Source organism: Pseudorasbora parva, chromosome 2, assembly GCF_024679245.1.
Source record: "Pseudorasbora parva isolate DD20220531a chromosome 2, ASM2467924v1, whole genome shotgun sequence".
Classification (NCBI taxonomy): Eukaryota; Metazoa; Chordata; class Actinopteri; order Cypriniformes; family Gobionidae; genus Pseudorasbora; species Pseudorasbora parva.
This window is the reverse complement of record NC_090173.1, coordinates 5,157,232-5,182,377: the sequence shown is the minus strand read 5'-3', so window position 1 is coordinate 5,182,377 and position 25,146 is coordinate 5,157,232. Positions and strand designations below refer to the sequence as shown.

The following is a 25,146-nucleotide window of genomic DNA, read 5'->3' as shown; positions in this document are numbered from 1 at the left end:
CTATTGCCACAGATATACCCGTGACTGGTGTTGTGATCCAGGTTCACATAGGAATATATAATTTACTTTTAAAATAATTATTTAATGTAATATTTATCACTTCTCCTGAATATAATATAACTGATTTTTTTAAATAATTATTTTTATTTAATTTTCATTTTTTTAAATAATTTAAATGTATCATTTTAAAATTAATTAATTAATCTTTTATTTCAATTATTAGTTAATTGTATTACTGTAACCATGATCAACAGTTCGATCTGCTTCTCGAACCTGATTGGCCGAGAGCCTTTTCCAGCTGTATCACCATGGGAACCGTTTGTTTGTATCTCTCCGCTTGTAGCGACTGTCATGGCGGGCAAGCGGCATCATTTTACAATTAATGAGTTGCAGGATGAAGTTAGGCGAGAATGTAGTTATTTAGACCTCAAATATGCGACAAACATAGAGCCTATATTATTGCCTAGTTTAGATGTTTTGGAAGATTGGGTTCCAGGCCGTTCAACACTCATGTTTCCGTGAGAACAGCTTGATCTCGGACAGTTCTTCGGGAATTTGCCCCTGGCTCTTATATAAACATGAGGTATAATTCATTTGGGGTTCATCAAACAGGCAGTTTTGTTTCATCTATCGTTCCAGGCCAAATTAGTTTGACTAAGGGCAAAGTTAAGTTTTGTAACTTCATAGTTTTAATGAACTGAAATACACTATAACTAGATAAGCTCTTGTCCTTTTGACTGATCGGTTTATTTCCTATTGAACAAATTTTTTATTTTATAATGCCTAATATTGTTTATTGAAATATCATTGATCCATAAGTAATGTTTGCTGCTGTATATAGTTTTGAGGAAGGGTCTGGTTGTGATTGTGATTTCGACTTCAGTAATAGTTACGTTATTAGGTCTTTAGATGGCTGTAAATGGTTAGATGGTTTTGATAATGACTGTAAAATGCTGTTAACAGTTAGACTCAAATACATCGATTAGGCTGTCATGGGGAATCTCTTTAAGGATAAACACAAAGATCGCTTTCCTCAGCGGACACTCAAACCGATTGTGTGATTAGGAATATAAGATTGACTTGAAGAATATTAAACTATTCAGGTAATGCACTCGTTTAGTCTCTCTCTCTCTCTCTCTCTCTCTCTCTCTCTCTCTCTCTCTCTTTCTCTCGCTCTCTCTCTCTCTCTCTCTCTCTCTCTCTCTCTCTCTCTCTCTCTCTCTCTCATAATTAATCAATGGAGAGGCTTTACGTTTTAAAAGTGATGTTTTAGAATTATTAATGGAGGCTTGGGAATCATGGGTTATCTTGCTTTACATTGGTCATAAGTTACTCAGATTAAATTAATGGGTATTCATAAGCATAGCTGTGTCCGTGTCACTGATTGGATGAACGCAGCACGTGACCTGTTTAAAGCATATCGAGTTAATACTGAATGGACATTTCGCTCTATAAAGGTAAGAATGAAACTCAAATTGTCACGGTTTCATTCAGCATTTGGCATTTGTCATTTTTCCTCTCAATCGCTGAATTCACGGTTTAGCTACAATGTTTCCGTGACTGTATAAATTGCGATTGGTTGTCTGTAGCACTTTCTAGCACTTTCCTGCTCCTGCTTCTTAATTAGCCGGGGTTTCTTTTATTTACACACTCGTGTCGTCGAACTGTTGTATAAACGCAATCACACTCGACTCGTACTAGCTGTACTAATTGTTACTTTTTTAATTAATTAATCTATTTTTTTTCTGGCTATGACTGCGATAAAAGTATAGTTTACTTGGTTTATTTATTGATTTATCATAAAAGTAAACGCATAATAAATTATTTAATTAATTTAATTCATTATTTTATTAGGCCTAATTATTTTTAATTATATAAATAAATAAATACGATTATTATTATTATTATTATTATTATTATTATTATTATTATTATTATTATTATTATTATTATTATTATTTTAACTATGATAGAAATAAAAGCATATATTCCGGCAGTCAGATGTTGAGGTTCTGCTATATTTATATATTTATGACATATTTCTCTAGATAATCATGACTAAAGTGTGTTTGTAGATGTTGGTGAATTATTCTCTGTGTGTGAATCCTCTGCACCTGCACACCTGATCCTACAGGTGTAGAAATACTGCTACAAAGAGAGTGTGTGTGTGTGTGTGTGTGTGTGTGTGTGTGTGTGTGTGTGTGTGTGTGTGTGGGAGAGAGAGAGAGAGAGAGAGAGAGAGAGAGACAGGTGTGTAGATCATTTAGTCATTTGGTCATTTGCAAATACAGTAGAGCTACAGTGAGTATTTTTGGATAAACGCGTTTGTGAAATTAACAAATGTAAACATAATACATGAAAAGAATAAGTCAGTTTCGGATATGACCTCAAAAAATCGTGAATGTAACATTTGAACCAGGCATTTCAGCTTTGACCATGAACTGAACGACACTAACTTTAACTCATTATTGGAGCTGTTTGTTCTCGCTCTGATGAAGATATTCTGTCTCTTTTCCTCTTCAATCCCTCCATTCTGTACATTCTCCCACTCTCTGCTGAATATTAATGCTCGAAGCTCATTAACATGTCATCATCTTCAGAGGGTTAATAAAAGTCTGGGGGTCCGTGACCCCTGCTGACCCCCCTCTATCGCTCCCTCTCCACCCATCTTTTAATAAATCTGCAGCTGCGTAACGCTTAAATGGCTCCCCGTCTCTAAGGGATGAATCCTGCTTTTGTGTTTTCTCTCTTTCTGCTGGTGGACGGGTGGCAGTTGTGTGGTGGGGGGCAAAACGTTGGACAGGATTCCTCTGCAGCTGGGGAAGAATGGATGGAGAGAGAGAGAGAGAGAGAGAGAGAGAGAGAGAGAGAGAGAGAGAGAGAGAGAGAGGGCAGCATGAATGCACCATTGTGTGGTCACTTCATATCTGCACCGACTGCCTCCGCCAAGAGTCCAGTTACCCCAATTGTGTTGGAGAAACATCTAAAGGAAGCTGATATGGGGTTTCAGAGGGTTTAATGGGGGTTTGGGATGGAGGAGGAGGAGGGAGAGAGAGAGAGAGAGAGAGAGAGAGAGAGAGAGAGAGAGAGAGAGAGAGAGAGAGAGAGAGAGAGAGAGAGAGAATTGGTTACCTGGTTTTCAGGTATGCGTAAATCCTTCTCAAGCACGATCCCAGCTAACAGGAAACATTCTAAAAACATTCTGCCAAAGTTCTCAGCATTATTAGAATGTTCGTCCTGGTCTCAACATTCTAAAAACATTCTGCCAAAGTTCTCAGCATTATTAGAATGTTCATCCTGGTCTCAACATTCTAAAAACATTCTGCCAAAGTTCTCAGCATTATTAGAATGTTCGTCCTGGTCTCAACATTCTAAAAACATTCTGCCAAAGTTCTCAGCATTATTAGAATGTTCGTCCTGGTCTCAACATTCTAAAAACATTCTTGGGACATTTAAAAAAAAAAATGTTACTACTTGTTTCAGAACACACTCTAAAAAAGGATTGCATGATGCTGTTGACTTTATTTAAGTAACTCATCTTATCATCATTATATCAGGTTTCTGGTTCAAATGTAACTGCATCATATTAAACTGACTTAAAACCGTTACTCTTTGACATAACTTGGTGTTTTTATTTTCAAATAACATGATTTAATCAAGTGACCCAATCAAACAGGACATTCACTTCCCATCATGCTTTGCAAAGGGGCTGAATTCAGACAGTAAACGTTTTAATAAAGTACTATTTTATGCATTTTTCACAAGATGAGAAAATGGAGAGGCTTAATGTTGGTATTTAAAAGTGCGTGTTATGTTAGTGTTTTTGGAGGTTACCGCTGTGGTGAAGTGGAGAGCATGTGCTCAGGGTCAGGACCTGCTAATAACTATTAAAGCTGTTTTAATAATCATAATTAAAAAATACTACTTTGGGCATGCCATGGATGTAACAAAACCATCTTCTGAACTTAAAAGTTTTGGACCAAATTAAGAATTTGAACCTGATTCAACTAAATGGCATTGAAATAATCTTACGTAAAAAAAAAAACGGAAAAAACAATTAATAAAAGTTAAGTAAATCCAACGTATAATTTTTTTTGAGTGCAATCTGAAAACATTTAAAAGTAACATTCCCATAATTTTTGAAGAATGATAAAATTGAATGTTCCCTTTATGTTCACACTTAAAAATCTGGACACAAATAACAATGTCATAACTTTAAAAGGAGCATTAGCAAAATGTTCCTAGAACATATTTTTGTTAAGAGAATCAATGTTGCGTGATCTTTAATATTAGCAGAGAAATTGTATACATCAGTTCATTGAAATTTTTAAAATGTTTTAGTTCAGAAAACATCCATAATTTTTTAGAATGTTCATCCTGGTCTCAACATTCTAAAAACATTCTTAGGACATTTTAAAAAAAAAAGGTTACTACTTGTTTCAGAACACACTCTAAATAAGGATTGCATGATGCTGTTGACTTTATTTAAGTAACTCATCTTATCATCATTATATCAGGTTTCTGGTTCAAATGTAACTGCATCATGTTAAACTGACTTAAAACCGTTACTCTTTGACATAACTTGGTGTTTTTATTTTCAAATAACATGATTTAATCAAGTGACCCAATCAAACAGGACATTCACTTCCCATCATGCTTTGCAAAGGGGCTGAATTCAGTAAACGTTTTAATAAAGTGCTATTTTATGCATTTTTAACAAGATGAGAAAATGGAGAGACCTTTTAATGTTTAATGTTGGTATTTAAAAGTGTGTGTTAGGTTAGTGTTTTTGGAGGTTATCATAGTGGTGAAGTGCAGAGCATGTGCTCAGGGTCAGGACCTGCTAATAACTATTAAAGCTGTTTTAATAATAATAATAATAATAATTAAAAAAAAAAACTACTTTGGGGATGCCATGGATGTAACAAAACCATCTTCTGGCTAGCCAATGAGAGTTTGTAAAAGGTTTTCTTGTTAAATAACATTGGTAAATGTTTAATTATTTTAAAGCGAACAGAAAACTACACTGGTTTACTTGTTATGGTTTTTGTTTGATATTCATTTTAAAATAATTAAACTTAAAAGTTTTGGACAAAATTAAGAATTTGAACCTGATACAACTAAATGGCATTGAAATAACCTTACGTAAAATAAAAAACTTACACAATTATTAAAACAAACAATTAATAAAAGTTAAGTAAATCCAACGTATCATTTTTTTTGAGTGCAATCTGAAAACATTTAAAAGTAACGTTTCCATAATTTTTGAAGAATGATAAAATTGAATGTTCCCTTTATGTTCACATTTAAAAATCTGGACACAAATAACAATGTCATAACTTTAAAAGGAGCATTAGCAAAATGTACCTAGAACATATTTTTGTTAAGAGAATCAATGTTGCGTGATCTTTAATGTTAGCAGAGAAATTGTATACATCAGTTCATTGAAATTTTTAAACGTTTTAGTTCAGAAAACATCTAAAATTATTAGCTTTCCCATAATGCTTGCAGAATGAAAAAAAAATGAAATTCATTGTAAACATCCAGAGAACATTCAGAAATAACGTTATTAACAATAAATGCGACTCAATAAGCAAAACGTTCTTAGAACATAACTTTGAATCAGAGGTGGACAGTAACTCAGCTCATTTACTTGAGTACTGTACTTAAGTACACTTTTTGAGTATCTGAACTTTACTGGAGTTTTATTTTTTCTGGATACTTTAACTTTTACTTCACGTCATTTGAAAGACAAATATCGTACTCTTTACTCCACTACATTTCTATCAAGGTCGAAAGTCGTTTCTGCAGCAGCTCTGAAAGTCGGAGAATGATTTTTTCCATCTTTAAAAGTTTTTTTGGTGTCGTTGTTTCAGACAGTCTGTCAGGAATCACTCTTATAGGGTCATATACATTTCCCCAACTTTTCTTGAACATTGATCAGTTCATAGCAAAATAGAAGACGCCGGTTCTTAGGCACAAGTGTGTGCACCCATAGCCATACTTTGAAAGTATTTTTTTAAATCAAGATTAGTTTTGTTGACATACAGTTAGTGCATGTCTTATGAAATATCAACAATATAAACATCTGGGAGAAAGAGAATGGTAAAGTTGGGAGAATATCAGATGTGTATCAGTGTATTGGATCTGTGCATTCGGCCTTAAAGTGACAGCAGCTTTATAAAGAGCTTTGTAACTTTTCTACAAGTATTTAAATGAGTTTAAGTTAGTCGTATGCTAGTATGTCAGATGGAGCATCACTGACTGGCTTAAACCATGATGACAAAATGTGCATTTATATACAATAATGCGTTGACATAAAAAAGGAAATTTACTTTTGATACTTAAGTATTTTTTAAACGAAATACTTTTAGTCAAGTAAAAATCTGTTTTTACAACTTTTACTTGTAACGGAGTAATATTTGACCAGTAGGACTTTCACTTTTACTCAAGTAATGAAGTTGTGTACTTTGTCCACCTCTGCTTTGAATACGTTTTCTTTTAACAAAAATATCTGGTCTTTAATAACGTTTTCAAAACAATTCTTGGAAAGTTTTTTTTTCTTAAATATAATTTAAATGTTACTACAGATCATTCTGAAAACATTTAAAAGTTACATTCCCATAATGTTTAAAGAATGCTAAAATTGAATGTTCCCTTTATGTTCACATTTAAAAATCTGGACATATGGAACATTCGCAAATAAAGTTTTCATAACTTAATAGGAGCATTAGCAAAAGGTGTGTTGAACATATTTTTGTTAATAGAACATTTGTTCAGTGTTATCCAGACTTTAATAATATTAGCAGATGTACATTTTATTTACACATCGATTCATGGAACGTTTTAAAAATGCTTTAGTTGGATGTTCATCAATTAAAATATATACACATTCAGGAACATTAGCAAAACATTGTTAGAACATATATTTGTTAGGTGTGTGTGTTCTCCATGATATATTTCACTAATCAGATATGCCATTGTTCTGTTGAGGTTTAGCAGATGTTGTGAGTCACGTTGCAGTGAGAATTGCTTCACACTAAATGCTGCAATTATCAGTCTGCTGTATTCCTGTCACATGACCTCATTATGTGTCATGTGTGTTGATTATTGTGTCTTTTTTTAAATTTAATTTGGTGTAATAATTATTAATTCAAAACCTCAAGTGATGTTTATTCACACTGGAAAGTCAGCTTCAGGTCAAGTTTGCACTTACTGCATTGTGTGTGGCATGCACTGTCTTTACTGTAGAGATAGTAGTTCACTATTGTCCAAATGTAACCGCGTTATGTCTGCATTGTTTAGATGATGTGTTTATTAAATTGACACTAGCGATATCGGCATGAAAAATATCATTGTCATTTTAATGGATTAATTAAGCTCAGATAGAGAATTATTCTTTTTAAAGAGCTCATATCCTACAGTTTTATCAAATTGAGCTCCACTTATTGTTACTCTGTTTTTTGATGGACATCATTTTGAAGGTGTGTGTTACCCAAAATGAGCCATGTTGTGCTACTGTACCTTTAAGAATCCTGTATATCATGTGCACATGAACTGAACATTGATATTTAGGTGTCAGAGATGTGTAAGTGTGTCCGGAATAGATTCTGAAAATATTATTTCTTAGTGTTCAAAACTTCAAGTTTTTTAAATGTTTTAAACAGCTTTTTTCTTGGTTTTGTGAACGTTAAAGGAACATTCATTTAATAATTTTGCAATTACATTATGGCGTTCCACATGAAAGTGAATGACAAATGGCACCATAGTATGCTAAAATCTGCTGTATCTCACACATGTCCTTTGTGTTTGTTCAGTTTCAATGAGGCACATTAAGACACGTTACACCACACGTGACCTCAGTGATGATTGACAGCAAACCTGCCGTGATGCATCTTGACACTATTTGAGCTGAATGGAAATGGGATTGGAGAGATATAACAGGGAGGATTATTTGACGTTTTTGGTCAGTTTCTAACAGACCTCTTGTGTTTCACTAAAGTCACGCAGTCCAGTCCATACATTTGGATTGAGTTTGGAGAAAATTTTACAGAATTTTACATGGCACATTTATTGACTTAGAAGACAATTTTATCCCAAGAAATCCAAAGCAGAGCTCACCAAACAGTTTAGATTCAAAAGAGAAAAAGTGTAATTACTTTAGATACTTTTTTAAAATTTGTATTAGTTTTTTTTCTTTGTCTTATTTAAATATGTATGTGTGTATGTGTATATATTTATATGTATGTGTATGTGTGTGTGTATACATATATATATATATATATATATATATACATACATATATATATATATATATATATATATATATATATAGTTATTTTATTTATTTCTCTCTCTCTCTCACACACACACACACACACACACACACACACACACACACACACACACACACACACACACACACACACACACACACACACACACACACACACACACACACACACACACACACACAGAATGATCAGGTGTCTGTAATTAGATCAATTAATGGCTGGTTAGAAATGAGCTTGAGATGTTGTTTGTTATACACACCCTGAAGAAGGCGTGTAAAGCCGCGACGCGTAGGTGTACCTGTCACCAATTTTTAAATGTTTAAGCCATGAAAAAATAAAGTTTTTTTTAACTTTCTCAATACACTCATTGAGTGCCTTGGACTACTTTTGCTTCTAGACTTAATTATCCCACACAACCAAAGAGCACCGAGATTTTACACCCTGTGCAGCACTTCTTGCATTCCTTTGCTTTGATACTTTAGATACTAGTCAATAAATGTGACTAGAAAGGCAAATAAATGTTTTCCTGAGCTCAAGATTGCCGTGTGAACAAAAATAACCTTTTAGGTCACACGTCTTCGACAACATCACTGACAAGTAGACGTTGAACAATAAGTGGTTGAATAATAACTTGTTGTATTTACAGTGTTTCTATATTTGGTTGTGTTGAATATTTGCAGTGTTTCTTTATTTGGTTGTGTTGTGAGTATTTGCAGTGTTTCTGTATTTGGTTGTGTTGTGAGTATTTGCAGTGTTTCTGTATTTGGTTGTGTTGAATATTTGCAGTGTTTCTTTATTTGGTTGTGTTGTGAGTATTTGCAGTGTTTCTGTATTTGGTTGTGTTGTGAGTATTTGCAGTGTTTCTGTATTTGGTTGTGTTGTGAGTATTTGCAGTGTTTCTGTATTTGGTTGTGTTGTGAGTATTTGCAGTGTTTCTGTGGTTGGTTGTGTTGAATATTTGCAGAGTTTCTGTAGTTGGTTGTGTTGTGAGTATTTTGAATTTAATTTATTAATAGGATTAACCCCTTAAGATGTACCATCTTGTTTTCGAGGGGGTCCTAATGTACGATCAAGACATAGTCACAAATCAATTACAAATACAATTAACAACAAAACAAACAAAACAAAAACAATTATACATACATATACACATACACATATATACACACATACAAAAAATAAATAATAATTGATAGATACAAAACAAAATAAACCATACAAAAAGTACCATTATAACTGAAGTACAAAAAAAAACAATAAACAACAGTGACAGTCTCAATGATAACATGTTAATATTTGCAGTGTTTCTGTATTTGGTTGCATTGTGAGAATTTGCAGATGTTTCAGTATGTGGTGTTGTGAGTATTTGCAGTGTTTCTGTATTTGGTTGCATTGTGAGTATTTGCAGTGTTTCTGTATTTGGTTGTGTTGTGAGTATTTGCAGTGTTTCTGTATTTGGTTGTGTTGTGAGTATTTGCAGTGTTTCTGTATGTGGTTGCGTTGTGAGTATTTGCAGTGTTTCTGTATTTGGTTGTGTTGTGACTATTTGCAGTGTTTCTGTATTTGGTTGTGTTGTGAGTATTTGCAGTGTTTCTGTATTTGGTTGTGTTGTGAGTATTTGCATTGTTTCTGTATTTGGTTGTGTTGTGAGTATTTGCAGTATTTCTGTATTTGGTTCTGTTGTCTGTATTTGCAGTGTTTCTGTATTTGGTTGTGTTGTGAGTATTTGCAGTATTTCTGTATTTGGTTGTGTTGTCTGTATTTGCAGTGTTTCTGTATTTGGTTGCATTGTGAGTATTTGCATTGTTTCTGTATTTGGTTGTGTTGTGAGTATTTGCAGTGTTTCTGTATTTGGTTGTGTTGTGAGCAGTGTTTCTGTATTTGGTTGTGTTGTGAGCATTTGCAGTGTTTCTGTATTTGGTTGTGTTGTGAGTATTTGCAGTGTTTCTGTATTTGGTTGTGTTGTCTGTATTTGCAGTGTTTCTGTATTTGGTTGTGTTGTGAGTATTTGCAGTGTTTCTGTATTTGGTTGTGTTGTCTGTATTTGCAGTGTTTCTGTATTTGGTTGTGTTGTGAGTATTTGCAGTGTTTCTGTATTTGGTTGTGTTGTCTGTATTTGCAGTGTTTCTGTATTTGTAGTGTTTCTGTATTTGGTTGTTGTTATGTCCTTGGATGTAAGTTTTTCTCTCCTTCCCTGTGTCTCAATCAGCTCCCTAGTTCACTAGCTAGGGCACTGATCAGGACAAAAGTCAATGGGCTGACTCCCTGATCAGTGCCCTGACAACTGAACTAAGGAGCTGATTGAGACGCACCCCTTATCTTTCTCTGAATAGCATGTAATTGGCCTCAGCTGCAGCTGATCGGGTTGATGAGCTTAAAAGGAGTAGAAGGAGAGCTCCGTATTTGCGTTGTATTCTCCTGTCCCAGACAGTCACTCTTTACCTCAGCAGTGTTTGGTGTGCTGCTGTTTTGAGGGTGATTGGCTCTCTGTGTGTTATAAAACGGTCATGTTAGTGACGAGGCCTATCATTCCCTGTTGTTCTTATTATGTTGTGACTTAAGATGCATAATATAATTTGGTTTCTTTTATGTCAAACATATAAAGTTATACTTCTTTTTGGGATGCTATTGGGAGGAGGTTGCCACTTTCTTTGTAGCATTTTCTCGTAGTTATGGTTTAGGTAAAGAGTAAGGTAAGATTTCCCATTTTTCTTTTGGGGGTTTTCTTTGGTTAGGTCAGGGGTGTCAAACTCAGTTTAGCTTCAACTCTTATTAAACACACCTGATCCAGCTCATCAAGTCTTTTACGCTTATTTGAAAATGAGAGGTTTGTGTGTTGAACAGAGTTGGAGCTAAACTCTGCAGGGCTGTGGCCCTCCAGCAACTGAGTTTGACACCCCTGGGTTCGGTAAGTTATTTTATTTTTGTCTTGTTTAGAGGTATGTTTGTTTGCTATTTTGGCCTGGACCCCTCCTGAAGATTCAGGCTTCCATATATTTTGCTTATAACCCCCTCTGTGAATAAAATGTATTTTGTGGTGTTTATCTGTGAGCTGGGACGTGAGAAGGGAACCAACAGAAACAGTTTCTTTTTCTTTCTGTTGTTATTTTATTTGTCATGAGCGCTCTCCAACCCTGCACTGGGGAAGTTTGTGATATTGCTTTGTGAGTATTGCAGACATTTCTGTATTTATTTGCATTGTATATGTGTATGCGGTTGCGTTTGTGAGTATTTGCAGTGTTTCTGTATTTGGTGTGTTGAATATTTGCAGATGTTTCTGTTTTGTGTGTATTTGCCGTGTTTGGTTCTTTTGTGAGTATTTGCAGATATTTCTGTATTTGCATTGTATGTGTTTGTGGTTGTGTTGTGAGCGTTTGCTGTGTGTTTCTGTATTTGGTTGTGTTGTGAGTATTTGCAGATGGTTCTATATTTGGTTTTGTTGTGAGTATTTGCAGATTGTTCTGTATTTGGTTGCGTTGTGAGCATTTGCTGTGTGAGCATTTGCGTTGTGAGCATTTTGCTGTGTGTTTGAATATTTGCAGACGTTTCCGTTTTGTGTGTATTTGCAGTGATTCTGTATTTGGTTGTGTTGTGAGTATTTGCAGTGTTTTTGTATTTGTTTGTGTTGTAAGCAATTGCTGTGTGTTTCTGTATTTGGTTGTGTTGAATATTTGCGGACGTTTCTATATTTGGTTGTGTTGTGAGTATTTGCAGTGTTTCTATATTTGTTTGTGTTTAATTTTTGCGGACGTTTCTATATTTGGTTGTGTTGTATTTGCAGATGGTTCTGTATTTATTTGCATTAAGTATTTACAGTGTTTCTGTATATGGTGTGTTTGAATATTTGCAGATGTTTCCGTTTTGTGTGTATTTTGCAGAGTTTCTGTGTTTGGTTGTGTTGTGAGTATTTGCAGATATTTCAGTATTTATTTGCATTGTATATGTGTATGTGGTTGTGTTGTGAGCATTTGCTGTGTGTTTCTGTATTTGGTTGTGTTGTGAGTACTTGCAGTATTCTGTATGTTGCTGTGTTGAATATTTGTGGACGTTTCTGTATTGTGAGTTTTTGCAATGTTTCTATATGTGGTTGGGTTGTGAGCAGTTGCTGTGTGTTTCTGTATTTGCTTGTATTGTGAGTATTTGCAGTGTTTCTGTATTTGGTTGTGAGTATTTGCAGACGGTTCTGTATTAATTTGCATTGTGAGTATTTGCAGTTGTCTCTGTATTTGGTGGTGTTGTGAGCATTTGCTGTGTGTTTCTGTATTTGTTTGTATTGTGAGTCTGCAGTGTTTCTGTATTTGTTTGTATTGTGAGTCTGCAGTGTTTCTGTATTTGGTTGTGTTGTGAGCATTTGCTGTGTGTTTCTGTATTTGTTTGTATTGTGAGTCTGCAGTGTTTCTGTATTTGCTGTATGAGTATTTGCAGTGTTTCTATATGTGGTTGGGTTGTGAGCATTTGCTGTGTGTTTCTGTGTGTTTTTGTATTGTGAGCATTTGCAGTGTTTCTGTATTTGCTTTATTTCTTTGCTTTCTTTATTTGCTTTATTTCTTTGCATTGTGAGTATTTGCAGATGGTTCTGTATTTATTTGCATTGTATATGTTTGTGGTTGTGTTGTGAGCATTTGCTGTGTGTTTCTGTATTTGTTTGTATTGTGAGTTTTTGCATTGAGTATTTGCAATGTTTCTGTTTTTGCATTGAGTATTTGTAGTGTTTCTGTGTTTGGTTGGGTTGTGAGCATTTGCAGATATTTCTGTATTTATTTGCATTGTTGTGAGCATTTGCTGTATGTTTCTGTTTTTGCATTGAGTATTTGCAGTGTTTCTGTATGTGGTTGTGTTGTGAGCATTTGCTGTGTTTCTATATTTGGTTGTGTTGTGAGTATTTGCAGATGGTTCTGTATTTATTTGCATTGTATATGTGTATGTGGTTCTCGTTGTGAGCATTTGCTGTGTGTTTCTGTATTTGGTTGTATTGTGAGTATTTGCAATGGTTTTTGTTTTTGCATTGAGTATTTGTAGTGTTTCTGTATTTGGTTGTGTTGTGAGTATTTGCAGATATTTCTGTATTTATTTGCATTGTTGTGAGCATTTGCTGTATGTTTCTGGTTTTGCATTATGAGTATTTGTAGTGTTTCTGTATGTGGTTGCGTTGTGAGCATTTGCTGTGTTTCTGTATTTTTTTGTATTGTGAGCATTTGCAGTGTTTCTGTATTTGGTTGTGTTGTGAGTATTTGCAGTGTTTTTGCATTTTGTTGTGTTGTGAGTATTTGCAGATATTTCTGTATTTGCATTGTATATGTGTATGTGGTTGCGTTGTGAGCATTTGCTGTGTGTTTCTGTATTTGGTTGTGTTGTGAGTACTTGCAGTATTCTGTATGTGGCTGTGTTGAATATTTGCGGACGTTTCTGTATTGTGAGTATTTGCAGTGTTTCTATATGCGGTTGGGTTGTGAGCACTTGCTGTGTGTTTCTGTATTTGCTGTATGAGTATTTGCAGTGTTTCTGTATTTGGTTGTGTTGTGAGTATTTGCAGATATTTCTGTATTTGCATTGCTGTGAGCATTTGCTGTATGTTTCTGTTTTTGCATTATGAGTATTTGTAGTGTTTCTGTATGTGGTTGCGTTGTGAGTATTTGCAGTGTTTTTGTATTTTGTTGTGTTGTGAGTATTTGTAGTGTTTCTGTATTAGGTTGTGTTGTGAGTATTTGCAGTGTTTTTGTATTTTTTTTTGTTGTGAGTATTTGTAGTGTTTTTGTATTTATTTGCATTAAGTATTTACAGTGTTTCTGTATATGGTGTGTTTGAATATTTGCAGACGTTTCTGTTTTGTGTGTTTTTGCAGTGTTTCTGTGTTTGGTTGTGTTGTGAATATTTGCAAATATTTCTGTATTTGCATTGTATATGTGTATGTGGTTGCGTTGTGAGCATTTGCTGTGTGTTTTTGTATTTGGTTGTGTTGTGAGTACTTGCAGTATTCTGTATGTGGCTGTGTTGAATATTTGTGGACATTTCTGTATTGTGAGTATTTGGAGTTTTTCTATATGTGGTTAGGTTGTGAGCACTTACTGTGTGTTTCTGTATTTGCTGTACGAGTATTTGCAGTGTTTCTGTGTTTGGTTGTGTTGTGAGTATTTGCAGATGGTTCTGTATTTATTTGCATAGTGAGTATTTGCACTGTGTTTCTGTATTTGGTTGTGTCGTGAGTATTTGCAGATGGTTCTGTATTTATTTGCATTGTGAGCATTTGCTGTGTTTCTGTATTTGTTTGTATTGTGAGTATTTGCAATGTTTCTGTTTTTGCATTGAGTATTTGTAGTGTTTCTGTATTTGGTTGTGTTGTGAGTATTTGCAGTGTTTCTGTGTTTGGTTGTGTTGTGAGTATTTGCAGATGGTTCTGTATTTATTTGCATAGTGAGTATTTGCACTGTGTTTCTGTATTTGGTTGTGTTGTGAGTATTTGCAGTGTTTCTGTGTTTGGTTGTGTTGTGAGTATTTGCAGATGGTTCTGTATTTATTTGCATAGTGAGTATTTGCACTGTGTTTCTGTATTTGGTTGTGTTGTGAGTATTTGCAGATGGTTCTGTATTTATTTGCATTGTGAGCATTTGCTGTGTTTCTGTATTTGTTTGTATTGTGAGTATTTGCAATGTTTCTGTTTTTGCATTGAGTATTTGTAGTGTTTCTGTATGTGGTTGCGTTGTGAGCATTTGCTGTGTTTCTGTATTTTTTTTGTATTGTGATCATTTGCAGTGTTTCTGTATTTGGTTGTGTTGAATATTTGCGGACGCTTCTATATTTGGTTGTGTTGAGTATTTGCAGTGTTTTTGTATTTTGTTTTGTTGTGAGTATTTGCAGATGGTTCTGTATTTATTTGCATTTAGTATTTACAGTGTTTCTGTATATGGTGTGTTTGAATATTTGCAGACGTTTCTGTTTTGTGTTTTTGCAGTGTTTCTGTGTTTGGTTGTGTTGTGAGTATCTGCAGATATTTCTGTATTTGCATTGTATATGTGTATGTGGTTGCGTTGTGAGCATTTGCTGTGTGTTTCTGTATTTGGTTGTGTTGTGAGTACTTGCAGTATTCTGTATGTTGCTGTGTTGAATATTTGCGGACGTTTCTGAATTGTGAGTATTTGCAGTTTTTCTATATGTGGTTGGGTTGTGAGCACTTGCTGTGTGTTTCTGTATTTGCTGTATGAGTATTTGCAGTGTTTCTGTATTTGGTTGTGTTGTGAGTATTTGCAGTGTTTCTGTATTTATTTGCATTGTGAGTATTTGCACTGTTTCTGTATTTGTTTGTATTGTGAGTATTTGCAATGTTTCTGTTTTTGCATTGAGTATTTGCAGTGTTTCTGTATTTGGTTGTGTTGTGAGTATTTGTAGATGGTTCTGTATTTATTTGCATTGTAAATGTTTGTGGTTGCGTTGTGAGTATTTGCAGTGTTTCTGTATTTGGTGTGTTTGGATATTTGCAGACGTTTCCGTTTTGTGTGTATTTGCAGTGTTTCTGTGTTTGGTTGTGTTGTGAGTATTTGCAGATATTTCTGTATTTATTTGCATTGTATATTTGTCTGTATTGTGAGCATTTGCAGTGTTTCTGTATTTGCTTTATTTCTTTGCTTTCTTTATTTGCTTTATTTCTTTGCATTGTGAGTATTTGCAGATGGTTCTGTATTTGGTTGTGTTGTGAGTATTTGTAGATGGTTCTGTATTTATTTGCATTGTAAATGTTTGTGGTTGCGTTGTGAGCATTTGCTGTGTGTTTCTATATTTGTTTGTATTGTGAGTATTTGTAGTGTTTCTGTGTTTGGTTGTTTTGTGAGTATTTGCAGATATTTCTGTATGTATTTGCAGATATTTCTGTATTTATTTGCATTGTATATGTTTGTGGTTGTGTTGTGAGCATTTGCTGTATGTTTCTGTTTTTGCATTATGAGTATTTGTAGTGTTTCTGTATGTGGAAGTGTTGAATATTTGCGGACGTTTCTATATTTGGTTGTGTTGTGAGTATTTGCAGATGGTTCTGTATTCATTTGCATTGTATATGTGTATGTGGTTGCGTTGTGAGCATTTGCTGTGTGTTTCTGTGTTTATTTGTGTTGTGAGTATTTGCAGTTGTTTTTGTTTGTTTGTATTGAGCTTTTATAGTCGTTTCTGTATGTGGTTGTGTTGAATATTTGCAGATGTTTCTGTATTTGGTTGTGTTGTGAGCATTTGCTGTGTGATTCTGTATTTGTTTGTATTGTGAGTATTTGCAGTGTTTCTGTATTTGGTTGTATGTGAGTATTTGCAGTGTTTCTGTATTTGGTTGTATTGTGAGTATTTGCAGTGTTTCTGTATTTGGTTGCATTGTGAGTTTGCAGAGTTTCTGTATTTGCTGTATGAGTATTTGCAGTGTTTCTGTATTTGGTTGTGTTGAATATTTGCGGACGTTTCTATATTTGGTTTTGTTGTGAGTATTTGCAGATGGTTCTGTATTTATTTGCATTAAGTATTTGCAGTGTTTCTGTATTTGGTCTGTTTGAATATTTGCAGACGTTTCCGTTTTGTGTGTATTTGCTGATATTTCTGTATTTATTTGCATTGTATATGTGTATGTGGTTGCGTTGTGAGCATTTGCTGTGTGTTTCTGTATTTGGTTGTGTTGTGAGTACTTGCAGTGTTTCTGTATGTGGCTGTGTTGAATATTTGCGGACGTTTCTGTATTGTGAGTATTTACAGTGTTTCTATATGTGGTTGGGTTGTGAGCACTTGCTGTGTGTTTCTGTATGCTTGTATTGTGAGTATTTGCAGTGTTTCTGTATTTGCATTGTGAGTATTTGCTGCGTTTCTCTATTTGGTTGTGTTGTGAGCATTTGCTGTGTGTTTCTGTATTTGTTTGTATTGTGAGTATTTGAAGTGTTTCTGTATTTGGTTGTATTGTGAGTATTTGCAGTGTTTCTATATGTGGTTGTGTTAAGAGCACTTGCTGTGTGTTTCTGTATTTGGTTGTATTGTGAGCATTTTCAGACTTTCTGTATTTATTTGCATTGTATTTGCACTTGTTTTTTGTTTGCATTGAGATTTTATAGTTGTTTCTGTATGTGGTTGTGTTGAATATTTGCGGATGTTTCTGTATTTTGGTTGTGTTGTGAGTATTTACAGTTGTTTCTGTATGTGGTTGCATTCTGGGCATTTGCAGTGTGTTTTCTGTATTTGGATTTGTTGTGAGTATTTGCATTGTATTTGCAGTTGTTGTTTTTGTTTGTTTGCATTGAGCTTTTATAGTTGTTTCTGTATTTGGTTGTGTTGAATATTTGCAGGTGTTTTTGTATGGCTGCGTTCTGAGCATTTGAAGTGTCTCTGTATTTGGATTTGTTGTGAGTATTTGTAGATGGTTCTGTATGTGGTTGTGTTGTGAGTATTTGCAGTGTTTCTGTATTTGGTCGTGTTGAAAATTTGCAGGCGTTTCTGTTTTGTGTGTATTTGCAGTGTTTCTGTTGTTTGTATTTGCAGATATTTCTGTATTTATTTGCATTGCATGTGGTTGTGTTGTGAGCATTTGCTGTGTGTTTCTGTATTTGGTTTTATTGTGAGTATTTGCAGTGTTTCTATATGTGGTTGGGTTGTAAGCATTTGCAAGTGTTTCTGTATGTGGTTGCGTTGAGTCACTTGCTTTGTGTTTCTGTATTTGGTTGTTTTGTGAGTATTTGGTTGTGTTGTGAGTATTCACATTTTTCTGTATTTGGATTTGAGCATTTGCAGACTTTCTGTATTTATTTGCATTGAGTATTTGCAGTTGTTTTTGTTTGTTTGTATTGAGCTTTTATAGTTGTTTCTGTATGTGGTTGTGTTGAATATTTGCAGACGTTTCTGTATTTGCAAATACTCACAATACAACCAATTTTTGTCTGTATTTGGTTGTGTTGAGTATTTGCTGTGTGTTTCTGTATTTAACTTTGTGAGTATTTGCAGTGTTTCTGTATTTGGTTGTATTGTGAGTATTTGCAATTTTTGTATTTGGTTGTGTTGTGAGCATTTGAAGTGCTTCTGTATTTGGATTTGTTGTGAGTATTTGTAGTGTTTCTGTATTTGGTTGTATTGTGAGTATTTGCAATGGTTCTGTATTTGGTCATGTTGAAAATTTGCGGACATTTCTGTATTTGGTTACTTTGTGAGTATTTGCAGTGCGTTTCTGTGTTTGGTTGTGTTGTGAGTATTTGCAGTGTTTCTGTATGTGGTTACATTGTGAGTAGTGTTTCTGTATTTGGTTGTGCTGAATATTTGCGGACGTTTCACTATTTGGTTTTGTGAGCATTTGCTGTGTATTTCTGTATTTGGTTGTATTGTGGGTATTTGCAATTTTTGTCTGTTTGTCTTGTATGTTGCGTTCTGAGCTTTTGAAGTGTTTCTGTATTTGGATTTGTTGTGAGTATTTGCAGATTTTCTGTATTTATTTGCATTAATATTTGCAGTGTTTCTATATTTGCATTGTATATGTGTATGTGGTTGTATTGTGAGTGTTTGCAGTGTTTCTGTATTTGGTTGTGTTGAGTATTTGCAGACGTTTCTGTATTTATTTGCATTAGGAGTATTTGTAGTGTGTTTCTGTATTTGGTTGTGTTGTGAGTATTTGCAGTGTTTCTGTATGTGGATGCGTTGTGAGTATCTGCAGTGTTTCTGTATTTGGTTGTATTGTGAGTATTTGCAGTCTGTTTCTGTATTTGGCCCACCTTGTCTTCGTGAATATAGAGATCGCTCGGGGCACAACACTTGCACGCTTGCCAAACAGGTTAACTGTCTACGACGCATCTACCTGTACTGTGATTCTTTTCTACGGACAATATTGTGTGGGTCTTCCCACTTTATTAACAGCTTGTTTGCCAAAGTGGGAAGCATTAACATGACCTTCTGTCCAGGTTTGCAGCTCTCGGGATCTGGCATGGTAGTTTCTTATTTTAAGGACGTACTGGAGAATGCCCTTTTCAGACTTTGTCCCGTCTCCAGACGAAGGGGCCTCCCATCCTTTTCGTAGGAGATCCATAAATCCTTGTACCCACCATCCATACATGAGCTCAAATGGAGAGAAACCTTTTGACGCTTGATACCTTGCCTCTCTCTAGGCCATCAGCAATAGCGGTAGCCGTTTATCCTAGTCCCCTGCTGAATATGTATTATTCAGATATGACTGGCAAAGGGTGTAAGGGTGCCCTATCCCGTTGGTGCACTGGTCTTTTGGCATGTGGTGCATTATTTTTTTTAGATGTGGGTCTGGCTTGTCAGGCTAGTATTTTTGTACATCAGTATACATGGAAGGCCAAACAAATTGTGAGCTAATGTGTGCATACGTTTTCTGGAGTGCCATATGCATTGCCCATGGAACACGGTGACCTAGGTGTAACACAAGGGGACGACAACATGTAGGGACAACCAGATGGGTATATTCATGTACTGTATACAACTGATAACATGTTTTTACCCACATAAGTCAGCTTGTTTCCTCTCTAACACCCTGAGAAAAAATGCAACTCTGCAATATTCTCTGGGACCTGCCTACAAACAGACCTTCAGTTTGGATCGTGGGAGCTGGTGTACCCAAACCTTTTTACAGCTTTAGTCCCGCCCTGCAACAGACTATGGTGTAAGTCCGGCAAAGGCTGCAGCACAGTTTTAACCTGCACCTACGTAATTAACAATTACTTCAACAGAATGCAGTAGTTCAGTAAGCACTCTCTGGTGAGCACTCTCCCTAAAATCATGTCAGCAGGTAAGTCATCCACAATTGCCACATTTAACAGGTAAGTTTGGTCCTGCACACATACATTCACCTCCATTTAATGATACTGCTTCTCAACCCTGTGACCTACTGATAAAATGGAACGGGACGTATGACTTTTTTTCAGCAATGACGAGGATCGGCCATTTTCCAACAAAGCGTTCAGATATTGTCCGTTCAGAGTCACGTGCACATTCTGGGTTTTGCGCACATTGTTCATATTGTCCTCCTCCCTTGGGACGTAACAAAAGCCAGTCAATTTTGCCTTACGAACTGGACACACTGTTGCCTTGTGACCCAGTTGTTGGCATGTTTTAACGTTACCATTTATGGCTTGAGAGCGCTGACTTACCACGGTGAGCATTGAGATACTGTTGCGCCAGTTTAGCAGCATCCAGTCCAGTTGCTGGCTCATGTTCCTTGACCCGTACCCAATATCTTGTAGGGTATGACCCACAGAAACCTCTCCAGAGCTAGTGTCTCACCGATCTCTTCCTTTGTGCAGCTCAGGTCTTACCCAGCAATGGTACAAGTTCCTAAGTCTGTTGTAGGTCTCTGGTGATTCTCCAGCTAGAGTTGACGTGGCTCTGAACTGTTGGTGGTAAGTCTAGCGAAATGTTGAATATTTCCAACAGCACCTCCTTCAGCTCAGCATAAACCTCTGCTTGGTTATATTCCATAGACAGATAGGCTTCCAGCGCTTGCACAGACAGCAGTGGAACCAGATAATAGCTCCACTCCGCTTCTGGCCGTCTCCAGGTCCTAGTGAGCCACTCAAAACGGTGTAGGATACTCTCCATGTCCTGCCTTTGTTGGAATATCGGCGAGCTCTGCTTCGTTCGTGGTGTTGGCTGGCAGTACCTTGTGTCAGTCGGTGAGTCTCTCTGACAATCTGTGCTCCTCCGCTGGGCTGATGTAGGCAGCTCCATCCATGGACTGTCGCCCTCATTTAACTCCACAGCCGGCCAACTGCTTGCAGAATCAACTCTCGTAGACCCTCTCCTTCACATAGCATTTCTTCCTCTGCTCTTGTGTGCTCAGGAAGTCACGCATCACAGCATGCAGGGGACTCAACACTATATACAAAAGTAACCGAAACACAACTGTACAAAAGAACAAACAAAAGAAAAAAAAACATATGCATACACCAATTACTTTAATGACAGACTAAAGAGATTGCTCATGGCACCACACTTGCAGTCTCGCTAACCCGGTTAACTGACACAGATCCTTCTCTGGAGCTTCTTCTTATAGGCCAAGTCCCGATCCTTTTAGTTAGAACCATTATCAATATGGAGGGGTAAGGATACAGGTAAGTGCATATACATTTACGCAACATTAATATATGCACATAAAATGAAATATTTATAGAAATGCAGTAAAAATAATAAACACAAAAGATAAACATAAAATGATAAACAATAATAATAATAATAATAATAATAATACATTTCACTATCCCCCCTGTGGCAAAAAAGACAGTGGACGAGACACCTTCCAGCTGATTCACGCCAACAAACACACCCACAGTGGACCTGGCACTATTTATCCATATAGCCAGCAGCCATATAACCCTGTAGCCCAAGTCTGGTTTCCCACTGAAGCTAAGAAGGGCTGAGCCTGGTCAGTGCCTGGATGGGAGACCAACTGGGAAAACCAGGCTTCTGCTGGTAGAGGTGTTAGTGAGGCCAGGAGGGGGTGCTCACCCCGTGGTCTGTTTGGGTCCTAACGCCCCAGTATAGTGATGGGGACACTGTACTGTCAAAGAGCGTCGTCCTTCAGCTGAGACGTTAAACCGAGGTCCTGACTCTCTGTGGTCATTAAAAATCCTATGGCACTTCTTGTAAAGAGTAGGGGTGTAAGCCTGGTGTCCTGGCCAAATTCCCTCGATTGGCCCTGACCAAATATGGCCTCCTAATAATCCCCATCCATTGAATTGGCTCTATCACCCTCTCTCCTCTCCACCTATCTCTGGTGTGTGGTGAGCGCACTGGCGCTGTTGTACTGTGGCTCTAGTCACATCATCCAAGTGGATGCTGCACACTGGTGGTGGTTTGAGGAGAGATCCCTGTCATGAGTGTAAAGTGCTTTGGGTGTACAGTATTACATATTAAAGCGCTATATAAATGCCTCATTCGTTCATTCATTATCCAGGCCGCTGGGTGGCACTCAGGTTCGACCGGCCGATGGAGGAGACGCAACACGGAAGACCAGCAACATAGACGCTGACAAACACAGAAGACAGGTAAGAATAAACACAACAACAGGACAAAACATCAAACTGAAAGACAAAGTTAATGTGTGTGTATGTATGTTAGGAGCGATGTGAATACGGTTGGGGATGGAGATGGGGTGGATATGTATGCGTGTATGAAGACCAGACCAGCGTGCTATCAAATCCGTCTGCCTCAGCAGAAGAGTGAGGATGAGGTAAGGTGTGTGTGGGTGTGTGTGCTGCATGGACCAGCGAGCATAAGGAAAGGTAGCTCTGTCACACTGTATTTGGGTTTGTATTGTGAGTATTTGCAGTGTTTCTGTATTTGGGTTTGTATTGTGAGTATTTGCAGTGTTTCTGTATTTGGGTTTGTATTGTGAGTATTTGCAGTGTTTCTGTATTTGGGTTTGTATTGTGAGTATTTGCAGTGTTTCTGTATTTGGTTTTGTGTAGGGATGGATTTCATCGCCATTATTCGCTGGATTGATACTGTGCATATAATATTCTGTGTTAGTTAAGCCCCAGTGCCCCCACAATAGACACAAAATATTAAAGTGTCATCAACTCCTTGTGCTCTATATTAAGTGTTCTGAAGCCATTCCATAATGTGAGGTACGGATAAATAATAATAATTTTAATAATATTAAATATAATATTATTAATATCAATAATATTAAATATACAGATAGAAGTGCATTATCTTTTGTGCACGGGATGTGCATATGCATTTTGTGCCGCTTGTATTTGAGCCTTTTGTATTATAATACTTTTGTACTATGAAAGATTAATAGCCTCTCTTGTTCTGCTCTATTTCTTATATGTTGATACCTCATTACTGCACTATACATTTAAAATTAATGTAATTTTTTAATGTATATAGGCCCTATTTCTATAAATATACTTGTATTTCCATGAATGTATTTTACATGTGTGTAACATTTTATCAGTTTTAGTGTTACACGTATTAACTTTTATTAATTTAATTTCCATTAAATGTTTAGATTTTATACAATTATTGTGGACTCATGATTTTTCTAGAGTAACTTTTGCTGCTAAATTATCCACCAATTTAGTTAATCCACCTTCTAGTTTACAGTAGTATTTTTGTAATTTGTTGGTTTTCTTTATAAATTCTACAAACCACTTTTAAACAACTGCATTGGTGTCGTTATGGGTTCTGAAAAAATTGTATCGTTCATCCTTGAGTGGAGAGTATCTGCTCGTTTCTGTATGTGGTTGTGTTGTGAGCATTTGCAGTGTTTCTGTATTTGGTTGTGTTGTGAGTATTTGCAGTGTTTCTCTATTTGGTTGTGTTGTGAGCATTTGGAGTGTGTTTCTGTATTTGGTTGTATTGTGAGTATTTGTAGTGTATTTCTGTATTTGGTTACGTTGTGAACGTTTGGAAGTTTTTCTGTATTGGTTGCATTGTGAGCATTTGCAGTGTGTTTCTGAATTTGGTTGCGTTGTGAGTATTTGCAGTGTGTTTCTGTATTTGGTTGCGTTGTGAGCATTTGCAGTGTGTTTCTGAATTTGGTTGCGTTGTGAGTATTTGCAGTGTTTCTGTATTTGGTTGCGTTGTGAGTATTTGCAGATGTTTCTGTATTTGGTTGCGTTGTGAGTATTTGCAGGCGTTTCTGTATTTGTATTGTGTTGGATTTGCAGTGTGTATCTGTATTTGGGTGTGTTGTGAGTATTTGCAGTGTTTCTGTATTTGGTTGCGTTGTGAGTATTTGCAGGTGTTTCTGTATTTGGTTGTGTTGAGAGTATTTGCAGGTGTTTCTGTATTTTTATTTTGTTGGATTGCAGTGTGTATCTGTATTTGGGTGTGTTGTGAGTATTTGCAGTTGTTTCTGTATTTGGTTGCGTTGTGAGCATTTGCAGTGTGTTTCTGTATTTGTTTGTGTTGTGAGCATTTGGAAGCCTTTCTGTATTTGGTTGTGAGTATTTGCAGTGTTTCTGTATCTGGTTGCATTGTGATTATTTGCAGTGTGTTTCTGTATTTGGTTGCGTTGTGAGTATTTGCAGAGTTTCTGTATTTGGTTGCGTTGAGCGTTTGGAAGTTTTTCTGTATTTGGTTGCATTGTGAGCAGTGTTTCTGTATTTGGTTGTATTGTGAGCATTTGCCATGTGGTTCTCTATTTGGTTGTGTTGTATTTCTGTATTTGGTTGTGTTGTGGGTATTTGCAGTGTTTCTGTATTTGGTTTTGTTGTGAGCATTTTCAGCGTGTTCGTATTTGGTGTGTTTCTGTATTTGGTTGTGAGTATTTGCAGTTGTTTCTGTATGTGGTTGTATTGTGAGTATTTGCAGAGTTTCTGTATTTGGTTGTGTTGTGAGTATTTGCAAATGTTTCTGTATTTGGTTGTGTTGTGAGTATTTGCTGTGTTTCTGTATTTGGTTGCGTTGTGAGTATTTGCAGTGTTTCTGTATTTGGTCGCGTTGTGGGCATTTGCAGAGTTTCTGTATTTGGTTGTGTTGTGAGTATTTGCCGTGTTTCTGTATTTGGTTGTGTTGTGAATATTCACAGATTTTTCTGGATTTGTGAGCATTTGCAGAGTTTCTGTATTTGGTTTTGTTGTGAGCATTTTCAGCGTGTTCGTATTTGGTGTGTTTCTGTATTTGGTTGTGAGTATTTGACTTGTTTCTGTATTTGGTTGCATTGTGAGCATTTGGAAGTGTTTCTGTATTTGGTTGCGTTGTGAGTATTTGCAGAGTTTCTGTATTTGGTTGCATTGTGAGTATTTGCAGTTGTTTCTGTATGTGGTCGTGTTGTGTTTCTGTATTTGGTTGCATTGTGAGTATTTGCAGTTGTTTCTGTATGTGGTCGTGTTGTGTTTCTGTATTTGGTTGCATTGTGAGTATTTACAGAGTTTCTGTATTTGGT

At 36.1% G+C, this 25,146-nt stretch overlaps 1 long non-coding RNA gene across 6 annotated transcripts in view; it reads left to right on the top strand.

Moving 5' to 3' along the window:
* LOC137090837 (uncharacterized) overlaps positions 1-25,146 on the top strand; it is a 71,461-nt gene that overhangs the window by 2,802 nt on the left and 43,513 nt on the right. For all 6 annotated transcript variants that reach the window (XR_010907987.1, XR_010907988.1, XR_010907986.1 and 3 more), the window contains exons 2-3: positions 22,204-22,294; positions 22,368-22,479. This is a non-coding gene — a long non-coding RNA (uncharacterized lncRNA). The remainder of the gene's footprint in view (positions 1-22,203; positions 22,295-22,367; positions 22,480-25,146) is intronic.